The following is a 9,118-nucleotide window of genomic DNA, read 5'->3' on the forward strand; positions in this document are numbered from 1 at the left end:
AAACCCAAGGCCAGCATCATTCTAAATGGAGAAAAATTGAAAGCATTTCCTCTAAAAACTGGAACAAAAGAAGGATGTCCTTTTCACCTCTTGTATTCAACATCGTTCTTGAAACTCTAGCCAGAGCAATTAAACAAAAGAAAGAAATTATAGGGATACAAATAAGTAAAGAAGAACTCATTTATCACTCTTTGCTGATGACATGATTCTATATCTAGAAGATCCAAAAAAATTCCACCAGAAAACTTCTAGAACTAATAAATAAATTCAGAAAAGTAGCAGGACATAAAATCAACACCCATAAATCAAACGCATTCATTTACATAAGCAATGAATCCACTGAAAGAGAAATTAGGAAAATTATCCCATTCATGATAGCCTCAAAAAAAAAGCAAAACAAAACAAAACAAAAAAAACCCTGGGAATCAATCTAACAAAAGAGGTGAAAGACCTCTACAATGAAAACTACAGAACACTAAAGAAAGAAATTGAAGAAAACCTCAGAGAGATGGAAAGATCTCCCATGCTTCCTGCATAGGCAGAATTAATATTGTCAAAATGGCCATACTACCAAAAGCGTTATACAGATTTAGTGCAATTCCTATTAAAATCCCAATGACATTCTTCATAGAAATAGAAAAAGCAATCATAAAATTTATTTGGAAAAACAAGAGACCCAGAATAACTAAAGTAATCCTTAGCAAAAAAGGTAAAGCAGGAGGCATCACAATACCAGATCTTAATCTATACTACAGAGCTATAGTAATAAAAACAGCATAGTATTGGCACCAACATAGACTTGTAGACCAATGGTACAGAATAGAGGAAACAAAGACAAACCCACATAATACAGTTATATCATACTAGACAAAAATGCCAAAAATATTCACTGGAGAAAAGATAGCTTTTTCAACAAATGGTGCAGGTAAAACTGGAAATCCATATGTAGCAAAATGAAATTAAATCTCTATCTCTCACCCTGCACAAAAATCAACTCAAGGGCTGGGGTTGTGGCTCAGAGGTAGAGCACTTGCCTATCATGCATGAGGCACTGGGTTTGATCCTAAGCACCACATAAAGTAAAATAAAAACATTATGTCCACCAATAACTAAAAAATAAATATTAAAAAAATTAATTCAGAGTGGATCAAAGACTTAGGCACTAGAACAGAGACCCTGTACCTAAGAGTAGAAAAAATTGGCCCAAATCTTCACCATGTCAGCCTAGGATCTGACTTCCTTAACAAGACTCCTAAAGTGAAAGAAGTAAAATTAAGAATCAATAAATGGGATGGATTCAAATTAAAAAGCTTCTTCTCAGCAAAGGAAACAATCAATACCATGAGGAGAGAGCGTACAGATTGGGAAAAAATCTTTACCACATGCACCTTGAATAAAGCATTAATTTCTAGGATATATAAAGAACTCAAGAAACTTAACACCAAAAAAACCCAAATAACCCAATCAATAAAAGGGCTAAGGAACTGAACAGATACTTCACAGAAGAAGAAATACAATCGATCAACAAATATATAAAAAAGTTTCAACATCTCTAGTAATTAGAAAAATGCAAATCAAAACTACAGTAAGATTTCATCTCACTCCTGTCAGAATGGTAATCATCAGGATAAAGGAAACAATAAATGTTGGTGAAGATGTGGTGAAAAAGGTACACTCATACATTGCTGGTGGAACTGCAAATTGGTGCAACCACTATGGAGAGCAGTATGGAGATTTCTCAGAAAACTGGGAATGGAGCCACCATTTGACCCAGCTATTGCACTCCTTGGTTTATACCCAAAGGACTTAAAATCAGCATACTACAGTAATCCAGCCACATCAATGTTTATAGCAGCTCATTCACAATAGCTAAACTATGGAACCAACCTAGGTGTCCCTCAATAGATGAATGGATAAAGAAAATGTGAGATATATATATATATTTTCCCCCAATGGAATATTACTCAGCTTTTAAAGAAGAGTGAAATCATGGCATTTGCCAGTAAATGGATAGTTGGAGAATATCATGCTAAGGGAAATAAGCCAATTCCACAAAACCAAAGGTTAAATGTTTTCTCTAATATGCCGGTGCTAATTCACAATAAAGGTGGGGGTACTAGAGAAAAAAAGTGTTACCTTAGATTAGGTAGAGGGAAGTGATGGGAGGGAAGAGGAGGGGATGTGGGGATAGGAAAGATACTAGAATGAAACAGACATTATTACTGTATGTACACATGTGACTGCATGACCAATATGATTCTGCAACATGCACACTCAGAAAAATGAGAAATTATATTCCATCTATGTATGATATATCAAAGTGCATAAACGTATTCTACTGTCATGTATAACTAATTAAAATAAATAAATAATTAATTAAAAAAATCTTTTCCCATTAGATTCTGAGACATTTGAAGTGTTTCAGACAATACTGGAGAATTCAACAGCACAGTTCAACTTTATATATGTCTTTCCTTGTTTAACCTAATTAGTAGTTGTTAATATAGTTACTAATACCAGAAAGATAACTACAGATCTGTCAAAAAACAAGGGACTACCCCAGACACACTGGTGCATGTATGATAATCCCAGCTATTCTGGAGGCTGAGGCAGAAGGATCACAAGTTTGAGGGAGCCTCAGAACCTTAGTGAGACCCTCTTTCAAAACAAAAAATAGAACAAGTTGGTGGTGTAGCTCAATGATAGAGTGCCCCTGGGTTCAATTCTAGTACCACAGGAAAAAGAAAAGAAAAGAAAAGAAAAAGGGTGTAGTTTTATCAAAGTTCTTGTTCTATCCATAATGATTCTCAAACTTGATCTGGGAGAATAGGGTGCAAATAATAGAAGAGAAAAAACTTCTTAGTTATGAAAAAATGACCATACCAATGAATACAGTAATATAGCAAATCTACATTAAAATAGTTTTAAAAAAAATCTTTTTAGTTGTAGGTGGACACGTACCTTTATTTATTTATTTATTTTTATGTGGTGCTGAGGATCGAACACAGTGCCTCACACATATCAGATGAGCATTCTACTGCTGAGCCACAACCCCAGCCCTGAAATATATTTTTTGAAAGTAAAAATAAAAGCATAGTGCAAAATAGTCCTATTGTTTATATGAATTTGCTGTGTCACACAGTAAAGAAGGAAGGAACATTCTAAAATAATTATCAGTTTGGAAAAATAATTTAAACAATCCTTTCACACATCAAAATAAATTCCAGGAGACTTAAAGTAGATATAAAATATTAAACAATGAAAATATCAGAAGAAAATAGAATTGAACATGTAATAAGCCTATGGAGGTGATTGATTTTTATACTTAGAAGCAATTTAAAATATCTCAGAAGAGCTGGGTGTGGTGGTACATACCTGTAATTCTAACAACTTGGGAGGCTAAGGCAGGAGGTTTGCAAGTTCAAGACCAGCTTCAGCAACTTAGCGAGGTCCTATGCAACTTAGCAAAACCCTGTCTCTAAATAAAAAGGACTGAGGATGTGGCTCAGTGCTTAAGCACCCCGGCATTCAATCTCTAATACAAAACCACAACAATAACAACAACAACGAAGAAACTGTCAGAAAAATATGAGCAGATTTTTGTAAAGTGACCAAAATAAATATGCAACAGAATGGGAATATATCTGCAAAAATTATGAGGGACAGATATCTTTCTTACATAAATCACTCATAAGTTGAGTGCTTGCTTAGCTTGCATGAAGCTCTGAGTTCTATCCCAAGTACTGTAAAGAAAAGAAAAAAAAAAAAGAGGGGGCTGGGGATATGGCTCAAGTAATAGCGTGCTCACCTGGCATGCGTGAGGCACTGGGTTCAATCCTCAGCACCACATAAAAATATAAATAAATAAATAAATAAATAAATAAATAAAGAGATTGTGTCCACCTAAAGCTAAAAAATAAATATTAAAAAAAAATAAAAGAAAAAGCTTGTTTTTTTGCTGAGTGAGGTGATGCAAACCTATAATTCTGAATTAGGCTGATCCCAAGCAAGAGATCAGCCTGAGCAATTAAGCGATACCTGGTCTTAAAACAAAACAAAAATTTTTAAAGGGCTGGGGATGTAGCTCAGTGACGGAGAACTTGCCAGTATGTACAAGGTCCTTAGTTTGAGCTCTGGTACCCCCCTCTCCGCTCACACACACACACACACACACACACACACAAGAGCTCATACAAGTTGATAAAATTACACTAAGTCCCAAAGAAATAGATAGGCAAATGACATAATATTAGTGAACAAACATGTAGGAAAAAAAGTTCAGTTTTATTAATCGAAGAAATGCCAAGTAAGATAATAAAATATTAGATTACACTTAGGAACTTATTTAATATTTTAAGTTGGTTTATCAAAATAGCAAGGTTATTATGAACAGGTCCTGTGATACATTGCTAGTCTTTTTTTTTTTTTAAGAGAGAGGAGAGAGAGAGAGAATTTTTTTATATTTATTTTTCAGTTTTCGGGGTCACAACATCTTTAATATTTATTTTTATGTGGTGCTGAGGATCGAACCCAGAGCCCTGCGCATGCCAGGGGAGCGCATTACCACTTAAGCCACATCCCCAACCCCCATTGCTAGTCTTAATAAGCCTCTATCCTTTGACCCAACACCTCTTCATCCTTATAAACATAAATATTTCTGGAGAAAATAAGATTGAGGCTCAGAGTGATTCTGCCCAATATGAAATTCTACTGAAGTTTGGAAAAAGTTTTATGAAAACATCATAGTTTAAAAAGATTAAAGCTTTGAAACAAAAAGCCAGTGAGGATGAATTCATTGATGAAAGGAAAAAAAGATCAGGTTGAGGGAGGGGAGGAAGTGTGGGGAGTGATGTGCCAAATTGCATTGTTACTGTGTGTATGTATGAATAAATATGTAACCAAAAGTCCCATTATACACAACTGTGATGTACCAATGAAAATGTGGAAAGTGAAAAAAAAAAACTAAAGGAAAGGAAGCAGCTTTACAAACAGGGTCTGCAAAGTGGAAAGATTTGGGGGAAATTGGCAATTAGAATATTTTTTCAATCTCTTTTGTCATTTTCAAATTTTTCTTATTTTAATTGCCATACTTACGGTCGACAAATTTTTAATCCTGCTTTGCTTGAAAAACGTATCATTAGCTGCTGGGCTTTTCCACTGTTGTTTATCTTCCAGTGGCCTGGATGAGAGACTTCCTGCTTTCCCTGCTCCAACAGGATGGAGGATGGCTCATGCCGTCTGTTTTCCTATACTCATTAATAGTTCTTGGACTCCAGCTTCTTTTCTTATAAAATAAAAACAATAACATAAATTGTCCTGTTTTTCTAGCTGTCTCACAGGAATAATCAGTGTCTTTAATATCCTCTTGTGTTTCTTTTTTAAAAGGTCTAATGGAAAAGTCTCACTGGTATTGACTAGTTCTGGTTTCTCCTCCTTCTGTACAATATCAAAAGCAATCAAAGCTGTTAATCTCCCCTGTTAACACTTCATAATTTGGCCCATATTTTAATTCTATTAAGGCTTTGATTGAATGTAGATACTCATCTCTCTTAGTAATTCCTAGTTTGATGGATAGGTAAGGCCTTTCTTTTCCTCTGTGGAATTTCTTGTGTGTTCTTCTACTATTTCCTCCGCTTTCAACCCTTGCTTACTTGAACATGAAAGTCCTCCTGTATAACATATTATAATACTCTGTGTGCAGTGCTTGTACATGTGCATATTTACAAAATACCCAACCATCCTCTACCATTGCCTTCAAAACTGGGACCACTGCTTCCCCACTTACAGATTTAACTGGCTCTGGGAGTGGGTGTGAGGAACCTTCATTTGTAGAATTTTCCAGTTTCTATATTATAAATACTCATCCCATGGCCAGTTTTAAAATATTGATATAACATCAGTGAAAAGCATTATGTAGTATTTCTACCATAAAGATACAATACACATAATTAAATTCAAGAGCCTAGATGTAGTGAAACAATTAAGAAGTGATAAATTTTAGCCAGGGGGATATAGCTCAGTGGTAGATCATAGCACTTGGGTTCAATCTTAAGCAAAGTACAAGAAGTTGGGGGACAGGAGGAGAAGCGCAGCAATGAGTTTTCAGTATTTTTACCTTTGTTTTAATTTGAGTTACCAGCTTTAAGTTTATGCAATTTGAATTCAAATAATGGCTATGGTTAATAGATTGGAATAGGCCCCAAGTTTAGCGGCTGACTCTGGTGCAAGCCAGCACACCACTGGTTTTAATTTTGTCCCAGAGTCTGGAACAAAACCCTAGTTTAGTAACTCTAACAAGTTGATCTTGTATCTAGAACAACTCTGGCCTCAAATAAACAGAAACTAGATTCAGATTAGATTATCAGTATTCATTGAATAGTGCAATGTACTTGGCATTGTGCCAGGTTATGAGGAAGCAAAGAAAATTAAGAGTCCTCTCACAGTCTTCCCCATGTGAATAAACAGTACCTCTGTTTTTCTAGCTTCTAAGACCAAAATTCTCTGTCATCTTTGACTCCCCTCTTCCTATTTCAAGACCATTAGCACATACCACGGCTCTACTATCAAAATATGTTCAGACTCCAACTACTTCTCACTCCTCCACCACTGCCAGCCTATGTCAGCTGCCATTCTTTCTTCCTTAGACTATTGCAATTGTTCCCCAAGTGGTTTTGCTTACATCCTTGCCCCTTTGTGGTGCAGTCTAAAAACTCAGACTGATGCTTTTAAGCTGTGAGTCATGTTGTGTTTTCCCTCCTCTCTGATAGTTTCTTCTCTTTCAAAGTAAAAGCCACAGTCCTCACAGTGGTCCGCAAGGCTCATTACTACTGTCTCTCTGCTTCTCTGACACTATTTACTGCTCTTCCCTTTCCTTCACTCTGCTCTGACTATGCTAGCTTTCTTACTACCCCTCAAATGTGTCAGACAGGATATGGCCTCAGAATACTTGCTGTATTCTCTGCCTAGAACACTTTCACCCAGATGCTTTCATGACTTTCTCCCATCCTCTTGTCTAAGCTATTATTATTATTATTAATGTTATTATTATTATTATTATTATTCCTGGGGATTGAACCCAGTGCCTTGTGCAAGTTAGGCAAGCACTCTACCACTGAGCCACACCCCACACCCTAAGTTTTGTCTTTTCTGAGTTTTCCTAACCATATTGCCCCAAATCATGCCCCCATGCTTGCTGCCCCCCAGTATTCCAGCTTAAATTTTCTCCATAGACTTATTTATACTGACAAATTATTTATTTTACTTATTTGTTTATCATCTATCCCCACAACTAGAATATGAGCTGCATAAAGTCCATAACCTTTGTATTGTTCACTGCTGACTCTGTACTGTGTAGAATAGTGTTGGGAATATATAGGTGTTCAATATATATTCTTAGAATAAATGAAGATATGTCCTCAAGGAATTTATAGGTTTTCTAATGTTTTATAACCAAAGTCTTGCATTTCCTGCCTTTTGACTTGAGTTTCCTCATTACTGATCCCTGATACTTGTTGCCAAGCCTCTATAGTTCTGCAAGGACCTCTGTCATTTACCAGCCTTGTCTGATTTGGCTGGGATTTTTGTTTCTTAGGTTCCTCTATTCTTTTTACCCCATTAAATTGATCTTTCAGTTTCAGACTCATTTTTGAATTAATAACATTTATGTGTGGGTCTGAGGATGTTATCCTTCACTGTCTGACTTTTCCTCCCTCCCTCCCTTCCTTCCTTCCTCCTTTCCTTCCTTCCTTCCTTCCTCTCTTTTTTTCAATATTGGTGATTAAACCCAAGGCCCCTGGTGCATGCTAAGCTCTACCACCGAGCTCTATCCCCAGCCCTGAACTTTGAATCTGATAGTATTATGATGTGTAATGTGACAGATTGTATAACAAAATGTATTATCATTATAATCTTCAAAAATTAAAATGAAGCTCTTTTAACAGGACGCACCAACATGGACCATGTTCACACCCAAACTGAAGAAGTCAGCCTGGTTCATCATCAAGAAGTACTTCACTTGCCTGGCAATGACTTGCACACCAACAAACACCGTGCGTGCAAGGAAATCACCTATATTTCCAGCAAGAAACTCCACAACAAGACTGCAGGGTATGTCACACATCTGATAAAGTAGATTCAGAGAGGCCCTATGAATAGGTCCATCAAGTTGCAGAAGCAGGAGAAGACAGAAAGGAGAGATAATTAGGTTCCTAAGGTCTTACCCCTGGGTTAGAAGATCATTGAAGTAGATCCTGACACTAAGGAAATGCTGAAGGTTTGGACTTTGGCAGTCTCTCCAACCTGCAGATCACTCAGCCTACATTGGGGATGAACTTCAAAATACCACTAGAAAGTGCTGGGAAGTGATATTGGTCAAAATATATTGTTATAGTGTGTGCATGTATGAATGTGTAACAACAAATCCCATCATTATACAACTATAATGCACCAATAAAAAATGTGGAAAAAATATCACTAGAGCTATCAGAATCTTTCTGCTACGCTGTAATATTTTCTGTAAACCTGGGGCAACAATAATAATAACAACAACAAATTAAAATGAAGTTGGACACAGTGGTGCCTACCTGAGGGTTGCTTGAGCCCACAAATTCAAGACCAGCTTAGCCAACACAGAAAGGCCCTACCTCAAAAAAAAATTAAATTGTACATTGTGAAGATTATAATTCTTTTAGCAATTAGATAGAAAACTCATCTGTCAACCTTCCTGTTATCCACGTAAGATTGGTAAGAATTATTATAAATTTCTTAAGTTAGATGCACACACAAAAAAACTAAATATATTAGAAGCTGTCAATTATTGTTAGATTTTAAGATCCCTCTCTACCTACACACCTTTCTCAGGCATTTTGCTAAAATCCGGGAATAGCTAGGATCAACTGAGTGGTATCCTCAATTGTTAGCTGGTATTTGCTACCTAGACAACATGGCTATAGACAGCTCTGAATTAATAAGCTGCCTCTTCACTAGGAATAATAATGTGAATCAGAAGGATTTTTAACTGCCAACAGGCTTGTGGAACAATTTTGTTTTCTTAAAGCATATTCTCCATAGCCTGTTCTATTTCTGCAAAGGCTTTGCAAAAAATACAGTATAAATAGTA

The sequence above is a fragment of the Callospermophilus lateralis genome, chromosome 15 (genome assembly GCF_048772815.1).
Source record: "Callospermophilus lateralis isolate mCalLat2 chromosome 15, mCalLat2.hap1, whole genome shotgun sequence".
NCBI classification, from domain to species: domain Eukaryota; kingdom Metazoa; phylum Chordata; class Mammalia; order Rodentia; family Sciuridae; genus Callospermophilus; species Callospermophilus lateralis.